Source organism: Equus asinus, chromosome 17 (assembly GCF_041296235.1).
Source record: "Equus asinus isolate D_3611 breed Donkey chromosome 17, EquAss-T2T_v2, whole genome shotgun sequence".
NCBI lineage: Eukaryota > Metazoa > Chordata > Mammalia > Perissodactyla > Equidae > Equus > Equus asinus.
Window position 1 is genome coordinate 27,736,740 of NC_091806.1, and position 24,684 is coordinate 27,761,423.

At 38.5% G+C, this 24,684-nt stretch overlaps 1 pseudogene; it reads left to right on the forward strand.

Moving 5' to 3' along the window:
- The window catches only part of LOC139040590 (fatty acid desaturase 2-like protein FADS2B), a 58,708-nt pseudogene that overhangs the window by 15,545 nt on the left and 18,479 nt on the right, over positions 1-24,684 (forward strand).

The window sequence follows — 24,684 nt, forward strand, 5'->3', positions numbered from 1 at the left end:
ATCGGAATAGATCAGATAATTTTTAAAATATTTATGTCAATAACACTCATTTACATAATACCATTTAAGAAAGTTTATCATTACTCATTTGACAATGCTTCTCATGTAATTTAACATACAAAATAAGCCTTATTAGTTTAGCATTCTTTTCTTATAGGAAGAGAGCAAATTTCTCCAAGAAGTGCCAGGGGCCCTCTGAAAATCCCCAGAGAAACCTTCCCTCCTGTTCAAGGTCAAAAGAAAGCTTTTTATAGAAGACTTGAATATTTGTATGTGGGGGAAAGCTTGTCAAAAGTATTAAAAGCTTTAAAACATTTTTTCAGATAGGAAACAAAGTTCACTGTAAAACCATGTTCAGGTATCTATTCAAAGTGACAGCAGAAACAGTCAAGGGGAAACAGAGTTAAAATAGTCAAAAAAAGCCTTTTTATAATCTTTTTATCAAGAAAAGTTAAAAAATTTAGGAAAATTAACGTTTTAAGAAAGAGGAAACCAAGTTTTAATTTTGTATTGGTTTACTTTTGACATATAAGTTTATTTACTTAATTGGATATACTTTAATCCTGGCCAACTTGACCATATATAAATCTCTTTAGGGTTTTACTTTTACAAACTTTTGGTTACTTTTTTTACATTCAGAATTTGTCCCAGCACTTTAGGACAAATTTATCTTTCTCAACTCAAGAAACAAAAATATTTCTATTCTTTATATCTTTTTACTGAAAACATATATTTTACTCTCCTTGTATACAGACCTTTTAGAAATATATGCTTTCTCATAGAAAATTTCTCAGCATATATAAAACACATTTATCAATAAACCTAAGCACTTTTTAGTCTCTTTGATATAAGAAACCAAAGGCAGACAAATATATGCTTAGAAGTTAACCTTTAATATTTTATCTTATGTGGAAATTACCTAGCTACCCAATAAATTGTTATTATTTAACTTAACTTAGTAAAGTTATAAAATTTAAGTTTCCAAAAAGATTTTGGAGGCTGTTTTTAAGTATGCAGATTATAAAACATAATTATTATACTTAAAACTCATACCCAGTATTAACAATTACTCTTAAAAACTTTATGTGACATTACAGCAGTTAAGTAGTATCCTCAGTTGCTTTAAATACATAATATAACTTCACAAAGGTGGAGTACACATATGATTGGTGTCATGAGTAAGCACATAGCCAAAATGGGCATCCCAGCTTAGCCACTTCTTTAAAAGGAAGTTTATGGATGCCACTTTGTCTTAGCACAATATCAGCAAATAGTACGTCCTCAGTGAATGTCAGTGACTGTCATGGCGTGAGGATGAAAAGAAGAGAAGGAGGAGAAGATGAACCGAGGGAAGAGGTGGGGGAAGAATAAAGAGAAGGAGGAGAGGGAGGAAGTGTCTTGGGTGCTGAGCTAAGCAGTCTGCATTTTATCCTGACTGCATGTCCCTCTCCTTTGGCTACGCATGACATTTCTCTAGCACAGCATCGCTCCCCATCCACAATCATAACAACAAAATCCACCAAGGTTTCTAAGCTGTTGATGAAAGTAAAATTATAAGTGCATCTCCTCTGGGTTGTCAAAATGACTTAAATAACCTGATTCTCCTTTGAACAATGGTTCAAACTTAAAAGTAGGTAAAGCAGTAAAGAGAGAAGTACCAAAGGGCTAATAGGTGAAAATAAGGCACGAGAAGACACTGCCTTTCTGAAAGCGCAGCCTGGCAGTTAAGAGAAGAGTCATTCAAAGTGAAAGAAGGAGTCCAGGGAGCATGTTGAAGGCCTGAGGAAGGCATGTGTAACAGGAAGGGAGAAGATTGGATAAGTGCCAAGGATATCTAGGAGACATAAATTATAATAAATGATGAGGGAATGGATGAGTAAACAGGCTGGAGGAGTCAAACAGACATGAATATCTGGCTTAGGTAACTTCACCATTCTAGTTAACCTTATTCACTCTATGAGCACCTTCTTATGAATAGGCTTGTATATAATTCTTCTCATACCATTTGAACATGGAGAACTCATTATATTCATTAATTCAGAACTCACTCTCCATTAGGCTTTCAAGTTTAGGCATAAAATCTCTGGATTCTGTATTGAAGAGAAGGTAGGTAATGAGTTCTTATCACTACAGGTATAAATATAAGAAACATAGCTATTATACAATGAGAATTTACTGTATGCAAATCAGATTCTAATTAGGTCACATAATCCTTACAAAAACTTAATGAACTGTGTTATTTTTATCATCACCCCCATGTTGGAGAAGACAAAATACAAGCAGGGACAGGTCAAGAGACCTGTCCACTGTTACACAGCTAGTAAGTGGCAAAGCCAGATTTAGATGTAGGAAGGCTGCTCCAGGGTACACTTTGTTAGTACTATGAAACACCAGCACTCCAGAATAATGTCTATGGCTTCCACGTACTCAAGTCACAACCTTGATCATAGTTCATTTTTAATCTCTGTTGTCCCAAGTGCCATAATAGCAAGAAGTCTAACATCTTTCTCTTGGAGAATCAGCCTTCCCCCAAAACTATTTAAATCCCTAGGCTGGAAGAGAATATCTCTTACTTTCAAATATAAGCAGGATATAGGATCCACTTCTGCTTCTCATAGGTACTTGAAGTTGCTAACCAATGTGGGACCTGACATAGTAAATATAGTTGGTCAACTCCTTCCTGTGTCTGACTGTCACAAACCCTGCAGAGACTGCCCTGGTGCTTTTTAGGAAGAGTGAGAAGACTCCTTCAATAACAAACTTAGCCAAGAGTGTGCTACTTTGGACAACCCAGAGCTCAACAGCTTTGCTCCTAGGCTCTCTTATGCATTTGTTTTAAGCTACCATCATCAAATTTAACCTTTCTTCAGAAAGAACTTAATTCAAGAGTCTCATTCCCCTGGGCTTTTAGCAAGACACAAGAAGGAGACTTTGGTGGGAGATATGATTCACACAGACAGACTTGGTTGCTGCATGCCTCAGATAGTGTAAGCAACTTCCACACTAACCCTGATGTTGGACGTTGAAGTTTCATCGTGGCCCATTAACTGAAGCCAACAATTTCTTCCGGTGCTCAATAAAATGATCAGTGATCTCTTTTAACACTTAGGGATAACCTGGCTACATTGGACTTGCCTAGTGAAGCAGTGAATTCAGTAGGTGGATCTCCACCATGAGGTTTTCAGAGAGGGTTTCCAAGGGTAACATTGATAAACTTGAAGCATGAACCTGCAGTGAGAAACAAATCCTCTATAACAGAGCTGGTATTGGTTTCGAAGTTGGGCAGAGGATGAGATAAGGAAGGGGACTAATCTATGGAGCAACAGGTCTCTTTTAAGCCTCTAACAATCCTCTCTGATTTACAGGATGTCTTCAGAGCCACACACCCGAAGCTTGACGTTGTGCAGTTGTACCTTAAGCCCCTGCTCATCGGAGAGCTTGCTCCAGGAGAGCCCAGCCAGGGGAGAAACAAAAATGTGAGTGAGGTCTAAGGACTCAAGAGTATGTAGAGGATGGGGACAAGGTATATTTCAGGGCCAACTTATCGTTTTCTGTGAGAAATCAGTCAACATGCCAAGGTGGACCTACCATAGCATGAAGGAGTGGATTCTGCATGTATCAAAAACAATGTCCTCTTCCTTAAACCCTCAGAGCTCTTAAACCTCTGTAAAACAAAGGAATGGAATTTTTGGTTCCCAACCAAACAGTAACTGCAGGTCTCTAAGCGCCTACTTGATGTCAGGCAAATTGCGGCTGTATTTTTTCCCGTGACTGGTTGTAATTATTTGTTTGACGTTTGTATCTATGTTTGCTGTGAAACAAAGGTCCGTGAGAGCAGAGAATATGTCTATTTTGCTCATCTCTGTCTTCAGGATCTATCGGTGCAAGATCAGACATGCACTAAGAACTTTATAAATAGCCATTGAATGAAAGATGTGAATATCTTATCTACAACCCTTTTTACATTTGAGAAATTATAGTTCAGGGCAAATAAATCACTCTCTGAAATTCCCATAGCTGGTGTGTGAAAGAACTGGGACTCCAAGTCACTTCTTTCTGGACCAATTCCTTAGATATCCCCAAGGCAAGGCACAACTCTTTCTTTGTCTAACACTTCAGCTACCTGATATATTATCTTTCAAAGGACAGGGTCACTAGAAGACTAAAAATTCCCTAGGATTGTTTTGCATTAACCTTGAAGGGATTTTTATTAATATTGAACATTTCATTTTATAACAATGTGTTTTTTGAATTAGCTTACATTTGTATAATTCTTGTAAAATAATTTTCACAAAGTGCTGATAATATATCACTGTGAGGCAGATAGAATAAAGATTATGTTTCTGCTGTAGGAAATGAGGAAACAAGCTCACACAGGGACAGGAGGCATCGGAGGTCACAGAGCTGGTTAGCTGCAGCCCTGAGAGGAACACTCAGGCTCCCTCCTTAGGTCCCCATGCATCCCGTTCATCCCACAAGGCTGTGTGTCAGGAAGCTCAGCTCTTTATTTAGATGAGTGTGCTCTGTGGGTGGACAGCCTGGACTCACAACCCAGCTCAGTCACAAGTTGTGTGTGTTTAGGTCGGCTACCAAACCTCTCTGTGGTTCTGTTTCTCTGTCTATAAAATCACAACAACAATAGCACCAAACTCACAAAAGTTATTGGGAGATTGTTGAAACAGTTAAAGGCCTTAAAAGCACAGGGTCTGGAACATAGACAATGCTAAACAAATTTTAGATACTGTCAATAACATGAACTCAGTGGTGGTACTAGTTGTCGATAAACCTCTAGATATGTCCCCATCATTTAGGGCAGGTAGTCCTAGGTTAAAAAGGGAAGAGGATGCAAAGCACAATTATTTTTCAAAATAACTTTCTCTATGAAAAATAAATTGCCACTAGTGGCTGAGAGCTATGAGATAATCATTCATAATCTAAAACAGTGTTAGACTCTGGGGCTAAAAGTCTACCATAAATTTTCTTTAATACGTCTACATATATATATACACAGACAGAAATATGTATATAGAGAAAATTAGTGTTTGAGCATGCAACTGGGGGTCAGGAAGCATAAGTTTAACTCTAGGATCTGTCACTGACTTGTTGAAAATTTCAGATCTGTCACTTTTCTGGGCTTTGGTGAGCCCCTACTCCTTACAATAAGTGAGTTGGAAAAGATGACCAGGCTGAGAGGCACTCTAGATATGATATTATAATTATCGATGGCCATCAGAATTTCAAGGTTGATGGGGGCTTGAGAGATTAGCCCATCCAGACTTGTCCAAGGCAGAGGATCTTATTAAAGTTCCATCAGTAAATTTTGAAATAAAATTTTTGGCTTCTAGAATTATTTTCATAACTCTTTCTCTTTTTTGTTTCAAATTTCTCACCTTTGTTACATCTGAACAATCCTGCTTTCTTTATTATACCCTGGTCACTTTCTCAACTGTTCTGATTTTAAACCCATTCTAGTCATTAAGCTAAGGTATAGTTCTTTCCAGCCTTTGCACTGACTCTCCAGTATAATGTGGCAAACTTGTAAATGAACGCTGGCATTATACCTACACACACACACACATATGCATACTACTTGCCCACAGGACCAGGACCCCTCCAGCCAGCAGACACACACTAATGTCATTGGAGACTCTGTATCTTGTTTCTGTAGATCCATTGAGCAGCTCACGGCAAAGGCATCCTTTGAGCTAATCTAAGTGAATTACATTTGTCTTGTTCATCTTCTATGCAAGAGCCATGTGCACATATGATGACACAGGTGATGACATTGAAAACGCTTTGTAAACTGTACCACTAACTACAGTAACACAGGTCCATATAGACAACAGAGTTCCCCAGAGCCTAGCCAGAGATCACTCGACACCTGAAATAATACTGATGATTTTATAGACAACTGTTAGACTTATGTATGTCTTTACTGACCAACCCCCACTCAGTAAAAGAAACTAACAGAATTCTGTAACAGTTTGAGGACAGTTTACAAATCACTACTCATCTTTCTCTCCTCCAGAGAAAAAAATTATCATAACATTTTGTGTCCGCGTGCGTCTGTGTGTGTGTGTGTGTGATGAAGATTTGCCCTGAGCTAACATCTGTGCCAATCTACTTATATCTGTTTTTCAATTAATTTTATTGAGATCATACTGCTTTATAACAATGTGTAATTTTGGGTGTACTTTATTATTTATCTATTTATGAATATACTTCATTGTGTTCATCCCCAGTAGCCTGATTTTTGTCCATCACCATACATATGTGCCCCTTTATCTTTCGCCCACCTCCAAACACCTTTTCTGGTAACCACTAATCTGTTCTCTTTCTCCTTGTATTTGTTATCTTCTACATATTATTGAAATGCAATATTTGTCTTTCTCTGTCTGACTTATTCCACTTAATATCATACCTTGAATATCCATCCATGTTACTGCAAATGGGAAAATTTTGTCTTTTTTATGGCTGAGTAGTATTCCATTGTGTGTGTGTGTGTGTGTGTGTGTGTGTATATACACACATCTTCTTTATCCATTCATCAGTCGATGCACACTTGGGCTGCTTCCATGTCTTCACTATTGTTAGTGCTGCAATGAACATAGGGGTGCATAAATCTCTTGGTGTTGTTGATTTCAAGTTATTTGGGTAAATACTCAGTAGTGGGATAGCTGGGTCATATGCTACTTGTATTTTTAATTTTTTGAGAAACATCCACACTATTTTGCATAGTGGCTGCACCAGTTTGCATTCCCACCAGCACTGTATGAAGGTTCCCTTTTCTCCACATCCATTCCAACATTTGTTGCTTTTTGTCTTGGTAATTATAGCCATTCTGACCCATGTGAGGTGATATCTCATTGTACTTTTGATTTGTATTACCCTGATAATTGCTGATGTTGAACATTGTTTCCTGTGTCTGTTGGCCATCTGTATATCTTCTTTGGAAAAATGTCTGTCCATATGCTTTGCTATTTTCTGATTGAGCTGTTCGTTTTTGTTTTTTTTTTAAATATTTTTTTTCCTTTTTCTCCCCAAAGCCCCCTGGTACATAGTTGTATATTCTTCGTTGTGGGTCCTTCTAGTTGTGGTATGTGGAACGCTGCCTCAGCGTGGCTTGATGAGCAGTGCCATGTCCGCGCCCAGGATTTGAACCAACGAAACACTGGGCCTCCTGCAGCGGAGCACGCAAACTTAACCACTTGGCCACAGGGCCAGCCCTGAGCTGTTCGTTTTTTTATTGTTGAGTTCTATGGGTTCTTTATATATTTTGGAGATCAATCCCTTGTTGGATAAATGATTTTCAAATATTTTCTCCCAGTTGGTGGGTTCTCTTTTCATTTTGTTCATGGTTTCCTTTGCTTTACAGAAAATTTTTAGTCTGATGTAATAACATTTGTTGACTTTCTCTTTGTTTCACTTGCCCGAGTAGACATGGTATTCGAAAAGATGTTGCTAGGAACAATGTCAACTTGTGTACTGCCTATATTTTCTTCTAGGAGTTTTACGGTTTCAGGTCTTACGTTCAAATCTTTAATCAATTTGAGTTAAGTTTTGTGTATGGTGCAAGATAATGGTCTACTTTCATTCTTTTGCATGTGGCTGTCCAGTTTTCCCAACATTTACTGAAGAGATTTTCCATTCTACATTGTTCATTCTTGGCTCCTTTGTCAAAAATTAACTGTCCATATATATGTGGGTTTATTTCTGGGCTGTCAATTCTGTTTCCTTGATTTGCTTGTCTGTTTTTGTGCCAGCATGATGCTGCTTTGATTACTATAGCTTTGTATTATATTTTGAAGTCAGGGATTGTGGTGCCTCCAGCTTTGTTGTTTTTCCTCAAGATTGCTTTGCCTATTTGGGGTCTTTTGCTGCTTCATGTAAATTTTAGGTTTCTTTGTCCTATTTCAGGGAAGAACGTCATTGGGATTCTGATTGGGATTGCAATGAATCTGTAGATTTCTTTAGAGTGTGGGCATTTTAACTATGCTTATTCTTCTGACCCATGAGCATGCGATATCTTTCCATTTCATTATATCTCCTTCAATTTCTTTCAATAATGTTTTCTAGTTTTGAGTGTAGAGGTCTTTCACCTCTTTAATTAAGTTTGTGCCTAGATATTTTATTCTTTTTGTTGTGATTGTAAATGGGATTGTATTCTTGATTTCTCTTTCTGGTAGTTCATTGTTAGTGTATAGAAATGCAACTGAGTCTTTTATGTTGATTTGTACCCTACAAGTTCACTGCAGTTATTGATTATTTCTAATAGTTTTCTGGTGGATTCTGTAGGTTTTTCTAGACATAGAATTATGTCATCTGCAGACAGCAAGAATTTCAGTTCTTCCTTTCCAGTTCAGATACCTTTATTTCTTTCTCTTGTTTAATTCTTCTGGCCAAAACCTCCAGTCCTATGTGGAATAGGAGTGGAGAGAATGGGCACCCTCGTCCTGTTCCTATTCTCAAACAGATGGCTTTCAATTTTTCACCATTAAGTATGATGTTCACTGTGAGTTTCTCATATACGGCCTATATTATGTTGAGGTAATTTCCTTCTATACCCATTTAACTGGGAGTTTTTATCATAAATGGCTGTTGGATTTTGTCAAAGGCATTCTCTGCATCTATTGAGATGATGTGATTATTATTCCTCATTTCGTTAACGTGGCATATCACATTGATTGATTTGCATATTTTGAACCATCCCTGCATCTTTGGAGTAAATTTGACTTGATCACGGTGTACAATCCTTTTAATGCATTGCCATATTCGATTTGGCAATATTTTGTTAAGGATTTTTGCATCTAAGTTCATCAGCAATACTGACCTGTAGTTTTCCGTCATTGTGACATCGTTGTCTAGTTTTGGTATCAGAGTAATTTCAGTCTCATAGAACGAGTTAGGAAGCATTCCATCTTCTTTGAAATAGTTTGAGAAAGATAGGTATTAAATCTTTGAGTGTTTGGCAGAATTATCCTGAGAAGCCATCAGGTCCTGGTCTTTTGCTTTCTGGGAAGTTTTTGATTACTGTTTCAATCTCTTTCCTCGTGATTGGTCTACTCAGATTCTCTGTTTCTTCTTGACTCAGTTTTAAGTGGTTGTATGAGTCTAGAAATTTATCCCTTTCTTCTGCATTATTCAATTTGTGGGCATATAGCTTTTCACAGTATTCTCGTAATCTTTTGTATTTCTGTAGTACTGTTTTAATTTCTTTTCTTTCATTTCAAATTTTATTTATGTGAGGCTTCTCTCTTTTTTTCTTGGTGAGTCTGGTAAAAGGTTTGTCAGTTTTGTTTGTCTTCACAAAGAAACTGCTCTTTGTTTCCTTAATTCAGTTCTACTGTTTTTTGGTCTCTATTTCATTTATTTCTTCTCGGTTTTCATTATTTCCCTCCTTCTGCTGACTTTGGGCTTCTTTTTTTCTTCTTTTTCTTTTTTTCTACTTCTATGAGGTGCATTTTAAGATTACTTACTTGGGATTTTTCTTGCTTGTTGAGGTGGCCCTGTATTGCTATGAATTTCCCTCTTATGGCAGACATTGCTGCATCCTGTAAGACCTGGTATGTTGTATTTTCATTTTCGTTTTTCTCTAGGTATTTTCTAGTTTCCTTCCACTTTGATTTCTTCCTTGATCCAATGGATGTCCATAGCATTTGGTTAGTCTCCACATATTTCTGTCCTTCCCAGTTTTTTTCTTGTAGTTGATTTCTAGTTTCATAGTTTTATGGTCAGAAAAGATGGTTGGGGTGATTTCAACCTTCTCAAATGTATTGAGGCTTGCCTTTTTTCCCAACATATGGTCTGTCTTTGAGAATGATCCACGTGCACTTGAGAAGAATGTGTTATCTGCTCTGCTGGTTTTGGATGGAAAGATCTGTATATATCTGTTAAATCCATCTTATCAAGTGTTTCATTTAAATCTACTATTTCCTCATGGCTTTCTGTCTGGATGTTCTGTCCCTTGATGTAGTGGGGTGTTGAGATTCCCTACTACTATTGTGTTGCCGTTAATTTTCTCCTTTAAGTCTGTTAATAATTGCTTTATGTACTTTGGTGTCCCTGTGTTGGGTGCATATATATGAATTAGTATTTTGTCCTCTTGGTGGAATGTCACTTTTATCATTATACACTGCCACTCTTTGTCTCTCATTGTCTTTTTTAACTTGAAGTCTGCTTTGTCTGATGTAATGATGGCAACCCCTCCTTTCTTTTGTTTGCCATTTGCTTGGAGTACTGTCTTCCATCCCTCCACTCTAAGCCTATATTTGTCTTCAGAGGTGAAATGTGTTTCCGAGAAGCAGCATGTTGTTGGGTCTTATTTTTTAATCTTCCTGCTATTCTGTGTCTTTTGATTGGAGAATTCAATGTATTTACATTTAGAGTGATTATTGATATATGAGGTCTTAATACTACCATTTTATCCCCTGTTTTCTCATTTTTCTATGTTTCCATTGTTTCTCTCCCTTTGTATTTCTGACTGCCATTTCATTTTGGTGGTTTTCTAAGGAGGTTTTCTCACTTTTCTCTCTTTTTGTGAATTGTAGCTCTGCTCTGATTTTTTCTTTGGTGGTTACCATCAGGATTGTCTAAACGATCTCATAGATGAGATCGTACATTTTCTCATAGCCTCTTACCTCCAGTAATCTAAGCAACTTCTTTCCCTTTCCTCTCCCCTTCTGCGTTATTGCTGTTACAAATTGTTCTGTTTTTAATTTTGTGAGTTTTTGAGACCAAGTTGAAGTGTTTATTCTTACTTTTGATGCCTACTTCCCCTTTATCTTTTAACTTACAATTGTATCGTTGCCTCCCAGTTCTGATACAGGGCTGCAGTTTTATGATCATGTCTGTCTGTCTGTCTCCTTGCTCAGAGCTTTGTAGACCTTGCCTTTTTGTTTCTGGTGTGAGGGCATCTTTAATTATTTCTTGTTGGTGAAGTCTAGTGGTGATAAAATCCCTCAGCTTTTGGCTATCTGACAAAACTTTTATTTCTTCATCACATCTAAAGGGAAGTTTTACTGGATGACGTATTCTTGGCTGAACGTTCTATCTTTCAGTATTTTGAATATATCATTCCATTCTCTCTTAGAATGTAGTGTTGGTTCCAAGATATCTGCTGAAAGCTTGATAGGATGTCCTTTGCAGTTTATTTTCATCTGCCTTGCTGGACTTAATATTTCTCCTTTGTAACTGACTTTTCCCATTTTTAGTATTATATGCCTTGGAGAAAGTCTTTTAGCATTGATGTAATTAGGCATTGTATTAGCTTCATGTATTTGTAAAGTTGGAACCTTCCCCAGGTTTGGGAAGTGATGAGCTATTATTTCTTAGGTCAAGCTCTCTGCTCGTTTCTCCCACTCTTCTCCCTCTGGAATACCTGTAATCCTTATCCTGCTTTTTCTAATTGTGTCATATATTTCTCAAAGAATTAGTTCTTTCATTTTAAATCTTAGTTCTATCTCCTCTTCCACTTATAGAATTTCTATATTTTTATTGTCTAAATCACTAATTCTTTCCTCCATACATCAGCTCTACTTCTTAAGGAATCTAGATTACTTCTTTCCTCATTAATTGCGTTTTTCATATTCAGAATTTCTGCTTCATCTTTTTTTATACTTTCAATCTCTTTGTTGAAGAGGTTCATTTTATTCCTGAGCTGCTTGAACTGTCTTTCTGTGTTCTCTTGTAAATGGTTGAATTTCTTTATGGCAGCTATTTTGAATTCTCTGTCATTTAGTTTGTTAACTTCTATGGCTTCAGCGTTGGTTTCTGGAGAATTGTCCTTTTCTTTCTGGTCTGAATTGTTGTTGCTTTTTCTAATAGTGTTTGATGAACTAATCTTTATTGATTGATTGATTGATTGATTGATTTTTTTTTGAGGAAGATTAGCCCTGAGCTAACACCTGTCACCAATCCTCCTGTTTTTGCTGAGGAAGCTTGGCCCTGAGCAAATGGCTTACCCATCTTCCTCTAATTTATATGTGGGATGCCTGCTACCGCATGTCTTGATATGCAGTGTGTAGGTCTGTGCCCAGGATCTGAACCAGTGGACCCTGGGCCACCAAAGTGGAGAACGTGAGCTTAACTACTAGGCCACCCTGTTGGCCCTGAAACCAATCTTTTGTCACAGCATTTGTGGTAGTACTGGGTCACAGAATCCATCTGTCACTGCTAGGAAGAAGCAGGAACAGAGTTTCTTGCCCCACCTCATCTGCTGGGAGCTGTGGGAGTACAATGGGTGCTTGCCCAAGCCTGAGGTGCATTCAGGTGCTTGTGGAGACTGTGATTGGTGGGCAGGATTTTCTTTCTGGACTGAGCTAGTGCCATTCCTTGGTGAGACTGGGCCATGGTGGGCTCCCCCTCCCTGCCATGAAAGTGATCACCAGCAGGCTAAGGGATGCCGCTGCCTTTTCCCACAGCCACAATGGGACCCATTTCCTCTTTGGTGCTCACTGTGGGCACTTGCATGGGCCTGGAATGTGCTTGCCCAAGCATGTATATCTGCTGTAGTCTCTGCTTGCAGTCCACGGGGCTCCTGTGCTTGGCAGGCAGGGCTTACTCCCTGAGACCAAGCTAGGGCCAGTCTTTGGCACTGTAGGGGCCCAGTGGGCACCACCTCCCTGCTGGGAAAGTGATCATGAGCAGGCTAATGGCTGTCACCACCTCCTCCTACAGTCGCTCTGGTGCATGTACCCACTTTCAGAGCACTCATTCCAGGTTGGGAAGTGTTTCTGTGCACACACAGGGCCACCAGGGGAGAGTAGGCAGTGCTCACCTGTCTGTCACTTCCCGTGGGGCCAGTCTATCCATGCTCAGATGTATAGCTGCATGTCTCTCAGGCATCCTGTTGTGCTGTGTGGACTTCCTCTATTGGTCAGTGAATGTCAATTTACTTGTAATTCAAAAGAGGGAGAGACAAAGGGAACAGTTCACTCTGCCATGTTGCTGCTGTCATAGCACAAGAACTTAACCATAACAACCCTGGCTGGCCCCTCTCATAACCTTTTTAAAGGTTTTACTTGTTCATTGTTTCTTGCTTATACTTCTCCCCAATTAAATTTATTAATATTAACAAGTTTCTATTCACAAAGTTAAGGCATTAGTAAGTTAATAAAATAAACTCTTAATTATGTTCATTTGTGTTTCTTTTCCCCTTATAGCACTAATTCATTCCTTGAACATTTATTTTGCAGTCCCAGTTGGTGGAAGATTTCCAAGAATTGCAGAGGAAATTAGAGGCTATGAATATGTTCAATGCCAATCTCGGGTTCTTTTTCCTTCACCTTGCCCAGATCTTGATTTTGGAAGCCCTGGCTTGGCTAATGTTGTGGCATTTTGGCAATAGCTGGACTATTACAATATTCATTTCCTTTCTTCTCACAGTTTCTCAGGTAAGTGGCATCCTAAGCCCAGGCAATATCTTCAGGGGAAAGCTTAGACATTTTTCTTCTCTCTTTAGGTTGGTTTCAGCTGCTGCCTGCTGCTTCCTAGCAAGCTACTCATCAGCGTCTCACACCAGCAAATCACGAAATCTTACTGGGCCCCAGTTCTCTTGTCTGTAAAGTGGGCATTACAATTTTTTTATGGAAATATTCTAAACAGAGCTAACCAAGTTAATGTGTAAAAGACCTAGTATATGGTAAATATTTAGTTCATGACTGTTGCTACTCTCTGCCCAATTTTATCCACACCACTTCAGTAACTGAAGTTCTACTCTCAGCCAGGTAACACTCATTCTTATCTTTCATTCATGTAGCAACCAAGATTTATCAATGCATCGAATCATGAATTGTTCAAGAGCAGAGGTTATATCTCATTATATGAAAATTAAGAATGCATAGATTTTGCCATAAAGGACAACCAGCAAGTGGCACATAGCAGGACATTTGATGAATCCTTGTTGAATCAAATATGAATTGCTGGGAGCCATGGCTACATCATTTGATCGGCTGTTTGACAGGGTCCAGCCGATTAACGCTGAGGGGTGCAGGGTCGCCCCTTGGTGAAGAATAACCGGCCAGCCCCTCACATAGTTCTGAAACCTGTGCTGCTTCTAATTGCCCTTCATTCCTTTTCCTTTCTTAACCCCCCATTTTCACTCCTTTGGGTGGCTGCTTGGGAGGCACTACCTCCTGGGAAAATTAAATATAGTAAGAGAATGTGACCACCTGCAGGTAACTTTCAAGATATTTTTCAGTTAATTAACGGAGGAGCACACAGTCCCATTTGAGACAAGCAGAAAGGAATCCTGTCCAGATAAGATGTCGAATTAGGTTTATGGCCTCTATCTGGTTAATGTTTCCTTCTCCCTCCAGTTCTTTGTCTAAATATATATATGCATCGTCCTTCTAAGTTTGTTGGTTAATTGGATGATCAAGAAGTATCTATATATTACTCTTGACCTTCTGCTTTCTGTTAAAATGTTATAGAGGTTTTCTCCTAAAAGCAATAAATAATAAATAATTGATGAGTAGAAGGGCCGAGGGGTGCAAGGATGCCCCTCAGTGAAGAATGGCCAGCCGACACCCCTGATATTTTCTGAATTATATGCATGCTTTCTAGCAAGGTTATGTCTATACTTATTTCTGTTTTTTATTCTTGAAGATATACAGTTTAGCTTAGCTTTTCAGCCCTTTACTTTACTAACAAAATGATACTTTCTCTGGTAGTGTGCTTAAGGAACTGTTAACTCCACAATCTAAAAGACAAAGGAATGCTTTCACCCCCTAAAGGGCGCAAAAATGTAAAGATGTTTAACTGCCCGCTGAGAATGCAGATAGCCCTGGGGATAAGACACCCTGGAGTCGCCTTTTGTTCCCATTAACCATCTACACTAATGGTGTAAATGATTGAGGGAGGCAGGGATGGCTCCACCAGGATGTAACCAGACAGACTGCTGTCCTGTCCGGAGGCCTGGACCTTCTCTCTTTGATTTAACTTTACCGTGAATCACAACAGATGCCTAGGTACCTATCTCCTTTAGCTTAGAGACAACAAACACTAGTTAATTGCGGAGAAGACTACCATTAACCTTATGCTGTATAGAATAGAATGCTAATAAATATTCTTGTGCTCGTTTTTTACTTCCTTATCTCTCTGAGAATATTTGTGGAACTATTTCTGTACTAATCCTGAAAAATATATAAACGACACTTGTGCACAGTAAAGTCGGACTTGCTAACACCAACCCAAGTCTCACGTCCCCTTTATTTTCCCCTCATTGCGCTGACGCTGTCCATCCCTCAGGAACCTGGACTCCGCCGGGGCGGGACCCCGGCAATGAATCTCTGAGCATGGCCTTCTATGAGCACAACATGGTATTAGGGAAAGAAATACCAATGCATCTAGACCCTGCCTGTGGAAAATAAGTCATCCACTGGAGGAGACCGTCATTTAAATATCTAACATACTATATGACACAATGACATGGATGTCAAAGAGAGGAAAAAACATGTCCTATTGTGGCAGAAAGAGGCTTTTAGTTCTAATCGGAATAACTGTGGAAGGTTTTACGGAGAATTAACACCAACGTTCATTCCAGAATTTTATACGTTAATTTTTTTTTTGAAAAGCTAACTTGCTTTATTCCTTGAAAAGCAACTTTTGGAAACAAGAAAGGAAGCAAACATTTGTTTGGTGGTTAGCATAAGCCAGTCACTTTACATGTATTTAAGTTGTGTAACAGCTCCATCAGTAAGATGGTATTATCCCTGCTTAGCAGATGAAGAACTGAGGTTCAAGCTACTAATGACTTACCAAGAGTCTTGCAGCTCATAAATGGTGAAGAAGGTTTAGAACCCAAATCTGCCTGACTCCACAGGTCATGCTCTTTCCACTCCACACTGAAAGATTCTGACGGTGGCAAGGAAAGCACTGTCAGCTGGAGAGTCATCTGTGCAAAAGCATGGAGGTGGGAAAGAAAGCGACATATGTGAGAAATACAAAGTAAACTTAGCTTGAGGTCAGAGAAGATCTCACACTCTTGTTCTCAAACTGACTCCTGAATCTACTAGCAGGCTGATTTATTAATTACCTCTTGACTTCCCAATTTCTCTAACCACAATTTGATCTCTTCTAGGTTCAGAGTGCGTTTTTACAGCATGATGCAGAACACCTATCCATATTTAAGAAGTCCAAGTACAACCGCCTGATGCACAAATTTGATGTGTCATCTCAAGGTATGAGATGTTCAGGAAGTGTGATGGGATTCTTGAATGTCATTTGCTAAGGCACCAGTTTCCAAGCTTCCTTGACTGTTCACTGATCTCAATAAAAACTGTTTTTACAACCCCACAAATAAAAATAAATATGCTAACAATGTAGGTATTATATATACATATATTTATATATACTAATATGTAATATAACATTATAATATATATGCTAAAATTAGAATTTTATAAGGATAAGATTTATTTTTATTCAAGAAATTCTAATATTTTTCCTTATCCCAGTAAACTATTTGGCCCAATCCCTGGTACCTCATTAAGGAGCCACCTCACGGGAGAAGGATTGCATCTTTACAAATGAAGGTGTGCCTGTAAAATCATGAGAGGGAGTATTCTTAGGACGGGTCTGGACATTTATCGTTGGGAAGCTGAGGGATGCCAGCAAACGTGATTAATTCCAGAGGGCTGGGACTATGAAGAAATAAAAGAAAAAATGCAGGAAAATAGACAAATATGAAGAGAAAGAGAAAGGATGGGCAAGAAATTACAGATGGCTCTGTTCAAGATTCTTGGGTTACAAAACCTAGACTGCTGAAAGAAAGGTGATGATGATGGCAGTTGGTTTTATCCCCCCTAACGTAGCTCCAGGAGGGGAGGCACACACTCCTACGCAATGCACATTGCAGTGCAGCACATAGGAGGTCTTCAATAAGTATTTGTTGAATGAATGAATGAATGAATGCATGAATGAATGAAGAAACTTTGGTAACAGAGCAGGACTACTAAGAATGGCTTCTAGCCCTGCCTCTGATAATGCTTATTGTGTGACCTTGAGTAAGTCACATACTAGCTCTGGCCCTCAGGGTTCCCATCTCTCATATTAGGAGCTAATATTGAGGAGTCATTCTGGCTCCTCCTTTCTGGCTGTCATTTACAGTCATCTGAAGAGCTTTTAGAAAACACTGCTTCCCAGGTACAGGTACCCTCTCTAGAGGTTCTGATTTAATTCATCTGTGGTGGGGTCTGGACGTCAGCACTGTATTGAAAGCTCTCCAGGTGATTCTAACCTGCAGCCAGGATTAAGAACTGTGGCTCTAACATCAGACCTGCCTTCTGTAGGAACTCAGCCACTAGTTAGCTGGGTCACTTTGATCAAATTACCTAATGTCTATGAACCTCAGTTTCCTCAGTTGTAAAATGGAGATAGATGATGGCTTCAACCCGACAGGGATATTGTTAGGATTATATGTCATATACCTGTGTTGTGCTGAACACAAAGCATGACATATGGGAAATGCTCAATAATGTTCAGCTGTTACTAATATTATTAGTAACAATATTAAGCACAATCTTTCCATAATCAAAACAAGAACCCAGAATCATTAAGAAAAATGTTGAATTATGTCACTAAGAAGATAGGGAATTAGACCATAAATCATGGCATCATTAAATTGGAAGAATCTTAGAATCACCTAGTCTTCTCATCTACTCTCACTCTGGTTGAGCAAAACTGAGGCTTAAGTAGATTAAACAACACAGGGTTGGATCCAGATTCATATTAGAAATATGTCTGCCACTCAAAGTGGTTAAAATGAATAATATATTGTCATTATATGTGACAAGCTTCATTTTACCATAAAATTTATGTAGGCACCCTATTCTGCCCTTTATCCACCAGTGTTGGATAGTTGAAGTGTTTCTGGGTTCACTCAAAAATCCTTATCACAGAAATAATGCAGAGATGGTTTCTTACGTCATCGTGAGATCCAGGTAATGGACACCTCCACCCTCTCTCCCCAGTTCTGAGGACGTCAGAGGAAAAGTGAGACTCATCTGCCCTGGAGTTGGTTTGGTGTCAATGTATGGAATATTTCAGATCAGCCCCACTCTTGCTGATGCTTTTTAAAAAATCACTGCTTTCTCATTGGTTCAAATTTGTACACAGTTCTCTCAATCAATTGTATTTTCAGAAATAAGTTTGCTCTGGTTGAAATAAATATGACTTTGATGACTTGTGAACAAAGTAATGGGAAATAGCTCTGAAAGTAAATCAAGTAAACTCTGCCTTTTTGTAGAAAAACCAATGATTCATGAGCAATATGAACATAGGCTTCAGCTATGTGAGGAGAGCAATTACCTGTCAGAAGGAAAAGTGAGCGGAAGGGAGGTATCAAGAAAAATTAACATATAAACATCAACTTCTCTGCCTTATATGCACATCACAATTTCAAATTTCAAAACCTGACTTCGTATCAATTTGCCCTCCCCCTGAAAAACGCACAGACATGGAAATTCTTAAAATTTTCATTCAGTAGCTGTGCAAAAATATGTATGTTCTGTTCTTTGCAGTGTTTACACAATAAAAGAGCCCTTTTGAAAATAAAGCAGGAAACGTCACCCATTAGGAACTTCTGTGCAATCCTAAAATCAAAATGGACTCCCTGTAGCATATTTTTCAAGTCCTCCCCAGTGTGTATATTTCAGAAACTATAAAAATCTATTGTTATTTTAGGGATAAAGAGGCAGAACCTTTAAAATGAACCTTCCTTGAAAATCTGGCCCATACTGTTTCCATGACTACATCCTAAAACATTTTTGGGGGGAGGAGTGTTAAGCATGTCATTTCCTGTAATCCTTCCGGTAACCTCATCCATTTTATCGATAAGGAAATTGCACGAGGCCACGCACCTAGTAGCAGCGATTTAAACTCAGGATGGTTTCAGTCCAGAGTCTAGATTCTTTATACTTTATGAAGAAAGGATCTACCTTGGAAATAAAGAATGACTTAGGGTGATTTCTGCATGGAACTTGGTGCAGAAGCAGCCCATTTTGCATGCAGCTGATAATCCTTACTTCCTTATGGATCACACTCTCCTTGGTCTCCAGCAAGAGTGCCTTCCAGATAGAGGGGCAAGGGTGGGGCCAGCAGCTTTAGATCACACCAATAATTACTCTGATCACTGTTCTAAGCTCCAGGACCTTGAGTTGTCAAGATCTGCTCCCTGACCTATCACGAATCAAAACGTTTTTCTCATATTAGCAATTTCCACAGTTAGTCATTAGCTAAAAGCGTGCAATCAGCTAGTGGAAGAGGCCAAATGATAGCTCACAGAAGATTTAATCGAAAAAGAGAATCATTGCTTATCATACGGTCCTTGTTTAATTGCCTACTACTCCCATTAGATTGAATGTTTCATAAGTGTGGGAACACTATTTTATCATGTCTATATTCCAAATGCCTAGCTCAGTATCTGATGTATGAGACATACTTCAGAATAAATAATGAATGGGTGAATAAATGAGTGAATATGCGATTTTAAGAGTGAGTGTGGTATGCTCTTTGACAGCAGTGTGGAGGGTAGTGGGGCCTCAGAAGGGGGAATAGAAATTGAGTAGCACACGTTGATTTGAAATATCATGAGACATCCAAAAGAAAATGTTTGGAAAGCGACTGCCATTCAAGCATGAGATTCAAGAGAGAGATCGGGACTAGAGAGACAGACATTCCACTGTAAGGATATTAGAGAGTGTTAGAGGTGAGAAGAGAATCCCTCTCCCAATGGATCGGGGTAGGGGGGTGGGTTGCTAAGAGAAGATTCAACGAAGACTACGAAAAGGCAACACTTGCAGATTTTGAAGCATACTCACCATACACTACCATAGATGAATCAACCAACATCAGAAAAATGGTGCCAATCACACTTAAATGACATGTCATTTTAAATTTTCTAATAGCCACATTTTAAAAGGGAACTTTATTACCATATATATATTCAAATATTATCATTTCAATTTGTAATCAGTATAAAAATTTCTAATATGATATTTTACATTCTTTTCTCATCCAGAGACTTCAAAATCTAGTATGTATTATACACTTCCCGGTGACCTTAATTTGGTCACGTTTCATGTGCTCAATAGCCACATGTGATTAGTGGCTACTGTATTGCACAGTGCAGATCTAAAACACATATTGGCCACTTATTGAGAGACGTCAAATCCTCAATAAAAAACTACTGCTACTGTTTATTCTTCTGTAAATGATTAACATAATGGGAGAAAGGAGGAGAAATTAAATATTTCAATGTGCCAACATTTTATGTACAGCGTATCAAGTCTCCCTAAACGACCCAAGGATATAAATGTCATTATGCTATATTTACTGGAGATGGAATTGAGCCTCAAAGAGGGTGAGTAATTTGTCCAAAACACATAGCAGTATTTATACATCTAGTATACAAAACTAGGTTGATGCGCCTCTAGATCCTTTGCTCTATTAAGATCTTCAGACTTTCATTAAGAGAGATAAAACCACAAACAACCTCGTCAGAGATGACTCAGGCTTGACATCAGCTGAAATATTGTTATTCTAATTTATTTTTATATGAAAACATTGAAGCCTGTGAATACAATGATGTGAGCCAAGCTCCCCTAGGGGATCACTTCAGATCCATACTTCCTTGAAATATTCATTGAAGTAGGATTCTTCAAAATGATTGGGCCATTTTTTCCCCAGAACTAATTCCAGTCTTGGAGCTGAGCTTGCTTTATTTGTCAAATGGGAAGAATACTCTCTGCCCCACCTACCTTCAGGCTTTCATTTAAGTGAGAGTCATGAAACAGAAATATGGAAAAACATTTTATTTCAACAGGTTTTTATGATTTTTCATTATCCAGAGTTGTTTAAGCCTGAAATTATGTTCCTGAATCAGATAATTATTTGTTTGTAGGCTTGGAGAGCCTCCGTCTAGTGAATCATTCTGTGACCCAGCTGTGGGGATAAGTTTGAGAAGGTCAAATATCTTATTTTGACTTTGGAGATGCATTCAGAAAACTAAGGTAGTGAAGGATATTTCAGGAAATAAATCTTGCAGCTAATGAACTCTCTCTTCTCCTCAGGGTGTATCAAGAAATTTGTGGATTTCAGCACACCCCCAGCATCATGGAAAACCGAACATCTACTCCAAAGACCCAGATATTAGTTTTCAGCCACTGTTTCTGTTTGGAGATTTACTACCTGTTGAGGTATATTTTGAAACAAACAGCATCAGAGAAATGTTCCTGGAAGTGGTTCTTGGAAAAGCCTACAGCCTTGTCTTGGAAAGATCAAGCTGGAGGTTCCAGCTTCAAGCATATTCTGAGGACGTCACTCCTTTGAATCCAAGTTACAGATTTGAAATAACTGAATCGGGGGATGTAAGAATAGGAGATGTGGAGCGCATGACTCTATGACCATACAGGTCATTAAGTCCAACCTGCTACAGTGGGGAATATGATAACTCATATCACTCTGCTTCAATCCTGGTGGCAGAGGGATGCCTGCCCAGTGCCTGTCACTACCTCTGAGAGAACTCAAGATAATGTTAGATAGTGAAACTAGATGACTGAGGTTGACAATGACTCTTCAAAATTTAACAATCATATAGAAACATTCACTTAGAGAAGACATGTCAGTGTATTCAACAATCACTAAATCACAAACAACTAAATATCTAGTCATCTCACTAATTCCAGCTCAGCTAGAAGATACTGTGCTGTTGTTTTTAGTTAATGTTCCTTTTGGTTCATTTACACATAAACCACAGACCAAATGCCTTGTAAGACACTTAGAGACCCCACCTCTGGACTTCTTAAACCACAGGAATAAAAGGGGAAAAGTCAACTCCAGAAATTATCACATGTTGATTTTTTTTTAAACCTCAACTTAAAGTCATTGTGTAAAGGACAATTGCCAAGGTTGTTAGGAGGTAGTCTTCTTTCAACTCCAAAGGAGGTATAAAGACAGCCACAGAAGTATCACTCCTCAGGAAGAAATGATAAATCTTGAGGATCAGGTACTGAGGACAAGGGTGCTATCTCTTTCTAGAAGAATTTAGGACTTTTATAAAAATAGGAGAACATAGTTTTACCACTTGCTGCCCAAGCCCTGTGGTAGGTACGTAAACCACAAATTATGTACAACTCTTTGAAAATAGGCTTTGTCAGCTTTGGGGAACTCACCCTCTTCCCCAGCTGAATTAGGAGATTAAATATGCTGCCTAGATTTAAAAAGAAAATCATTGGGTGTGATCACAAATCACTTGCTTTTGACCATGGCTCCGCAAACAATTTGGACCAACTTGATGTCACTGGACTCCTATGCACATCACAAAACTGTGACATTTTAATTTCTCTAATCATTCCCCCATATAGTGAATCTGTGAGATTCATCTCACTGAAGTTCATGAAGCGACCTGACCTTCTCCAGAAGTTCCTTCATTAGAGCCATATTCAATACACATGCTGGCCCTTCACAAATGATGGTTACCTCTCCATGTTTTACAGATGCTCTTGGGAGTTTTATGCCTTAAAACATAGACATCTGTACATTATAGTTTCAAAGCTACCATACCAGACATTACTTAAAATTATTTAAACTCTAAAATTCAGTTATTTCACATCAAAAAAATAGTTCTGATGAGTCTTGAACTTATTCTTTCTTCTCATTTTACTGTGAATCTTTCTACCAGTTTCTCCAAACATTCAGTCCTTCAACAAGTATGAATTAAATCTTCAATGTGCCATGTCATGTGCACCTGAAAGACACAGAGTCCTCCTTTGGAGTGATATTCAAAATCAGCCCTTCACCTCGGTTTGCTAACTCCCAAGCACTTTCTACCTACTCTTTCTTCCATGCTTCCCACTTCTTAAATATTTGTAAGTTTGAGAGTAACTGAAATTAGCTATTATTACTTCATCACCATGATATTTCTTTTTGTTTTTGACAATAAGAGAAGGATGGAAAAACTCTACTATCCACAAGATAGGAAATCTGTTCGTAGGAGTGAAGTTATCAAGGGAATAAGGAAAGCAAGATCTCATGGTGTCTTGATGTTGTAACCACCCATGGTGTTGTAACTCAGTGAACACACAGCAAAAATACAGAGTGAATGTGAATTATCATTTATTCATTCATTCCTTCAATTCAGCATTGATTGAATGCCTGCTAGTTACTGGAGATATAACCATTACTTCTATGCTTCCTCTCAGGGTATTTGCTGTCTTGTGCACTGAAAGACTAAATTAACTGAGGAGACCCCAAGAAAACTAATCAAATTCCCTGTCATGAGATTATATATAATATCATCATGTCTTAGAAATAGAAAATCACACCATGAGATCCATGATGATAACACAAAGGAGGAAAGATGAGATAAATAGGAAGGCCCATGCCTATATCTTTGCTGACATTACCATTCAATAAATATATTTTGAATGAATAAATATAGATGGAGACTCAGCCTCAAGAAGAATTCTATACACCCCAGTTAAAGAAGAGCTAGGAAAACTCATCAGAAATTTCCCTTCCCAATCAGCACTCCTCTCTACAGAAGGACAGAAAATTTCAAAATGGCTTCCATGGGAATAAAAAAGAAAAAAATGATTGCAATCCCCATGGTCAAATTTAATAAACCATCCATGCAAGAATTTCCCACATTTAATTAAAGCAAAAGATCCTACAATATTACCTCCCATTCCAGGTCTGGTTCTTCTACTACCTCAAATTTGACCACCAGTGAACTTCGATCAGATAGCTCTTTCCATAGAGATTTTAGACACTCACATACACACTCATTCACACACACAGATGTCCTCGTGTGTAGTGCTCAGAAGTTGTCTTTTATGTTTTCTTCTCTCTCCATTCAGTATGGCAAGAGGAAAATCAAATACATCAACTATGAGAAGCAGCACCTGTACTTCTTAATGAGTGAGTCTTTTTGCAGCCACATTTCTTGTCATCCTATTTCCTTGAGGCAAGCAGTTGTCAGGCCAAAATGCAGACTGGAACCCTCTGACAAAGACCAGCCCATGTCTTATTGTGACTGAGAAAAGCAGCATGTCTTCTTTCAGACTTTTTGGGGTGAAGACCTGAAAAGGAAAATGGAAAGGCAAATAGGAATATTTAATAGTTGTCTCACCACTCTGGGTATGTGGCAGGGAAGGAGATACTCCAATAAGGATGGAAAGAAGGATGCCAATCAAGGGGATTTGCATCTGGGACTTTCATCCTGGATAGACTAAACACCTGTCAAGAGGAAAAGAATAGTGGTATTTGGATCAGGAGGAAAGAGAAATAGGAAAAGAATGCCAAAGCATTGACAGGATGATGCCAGAAAAAGCAGAGGCCTGGGAGTAAAAGATACCTGTAGAGCTTCTGTGTGAAAGAAAACTGGCTGTTCCTAGGGCTTACACACAGCTGTAGAAGATATCTTGGTGGACAGTTGTATATATATAGTTCTGATATACATATATGTACCTGTTTTATATCTATCTCTATTAATCAATTGATAAATAGGTTAATAGCTAGGCATAGATATAGATTTATATAATAGGTCTGAATGTGGTCCAGGTTTAAAAGAAACTAGCGTAGCTGAATAATGCTGGTACCAATAAAGAACATCAGCAGCAAAAATGCTTTCCTCTTAATCAAAATCAAACTCATAACAGCTCACAAATAAAGGTCTCACGGGACCCC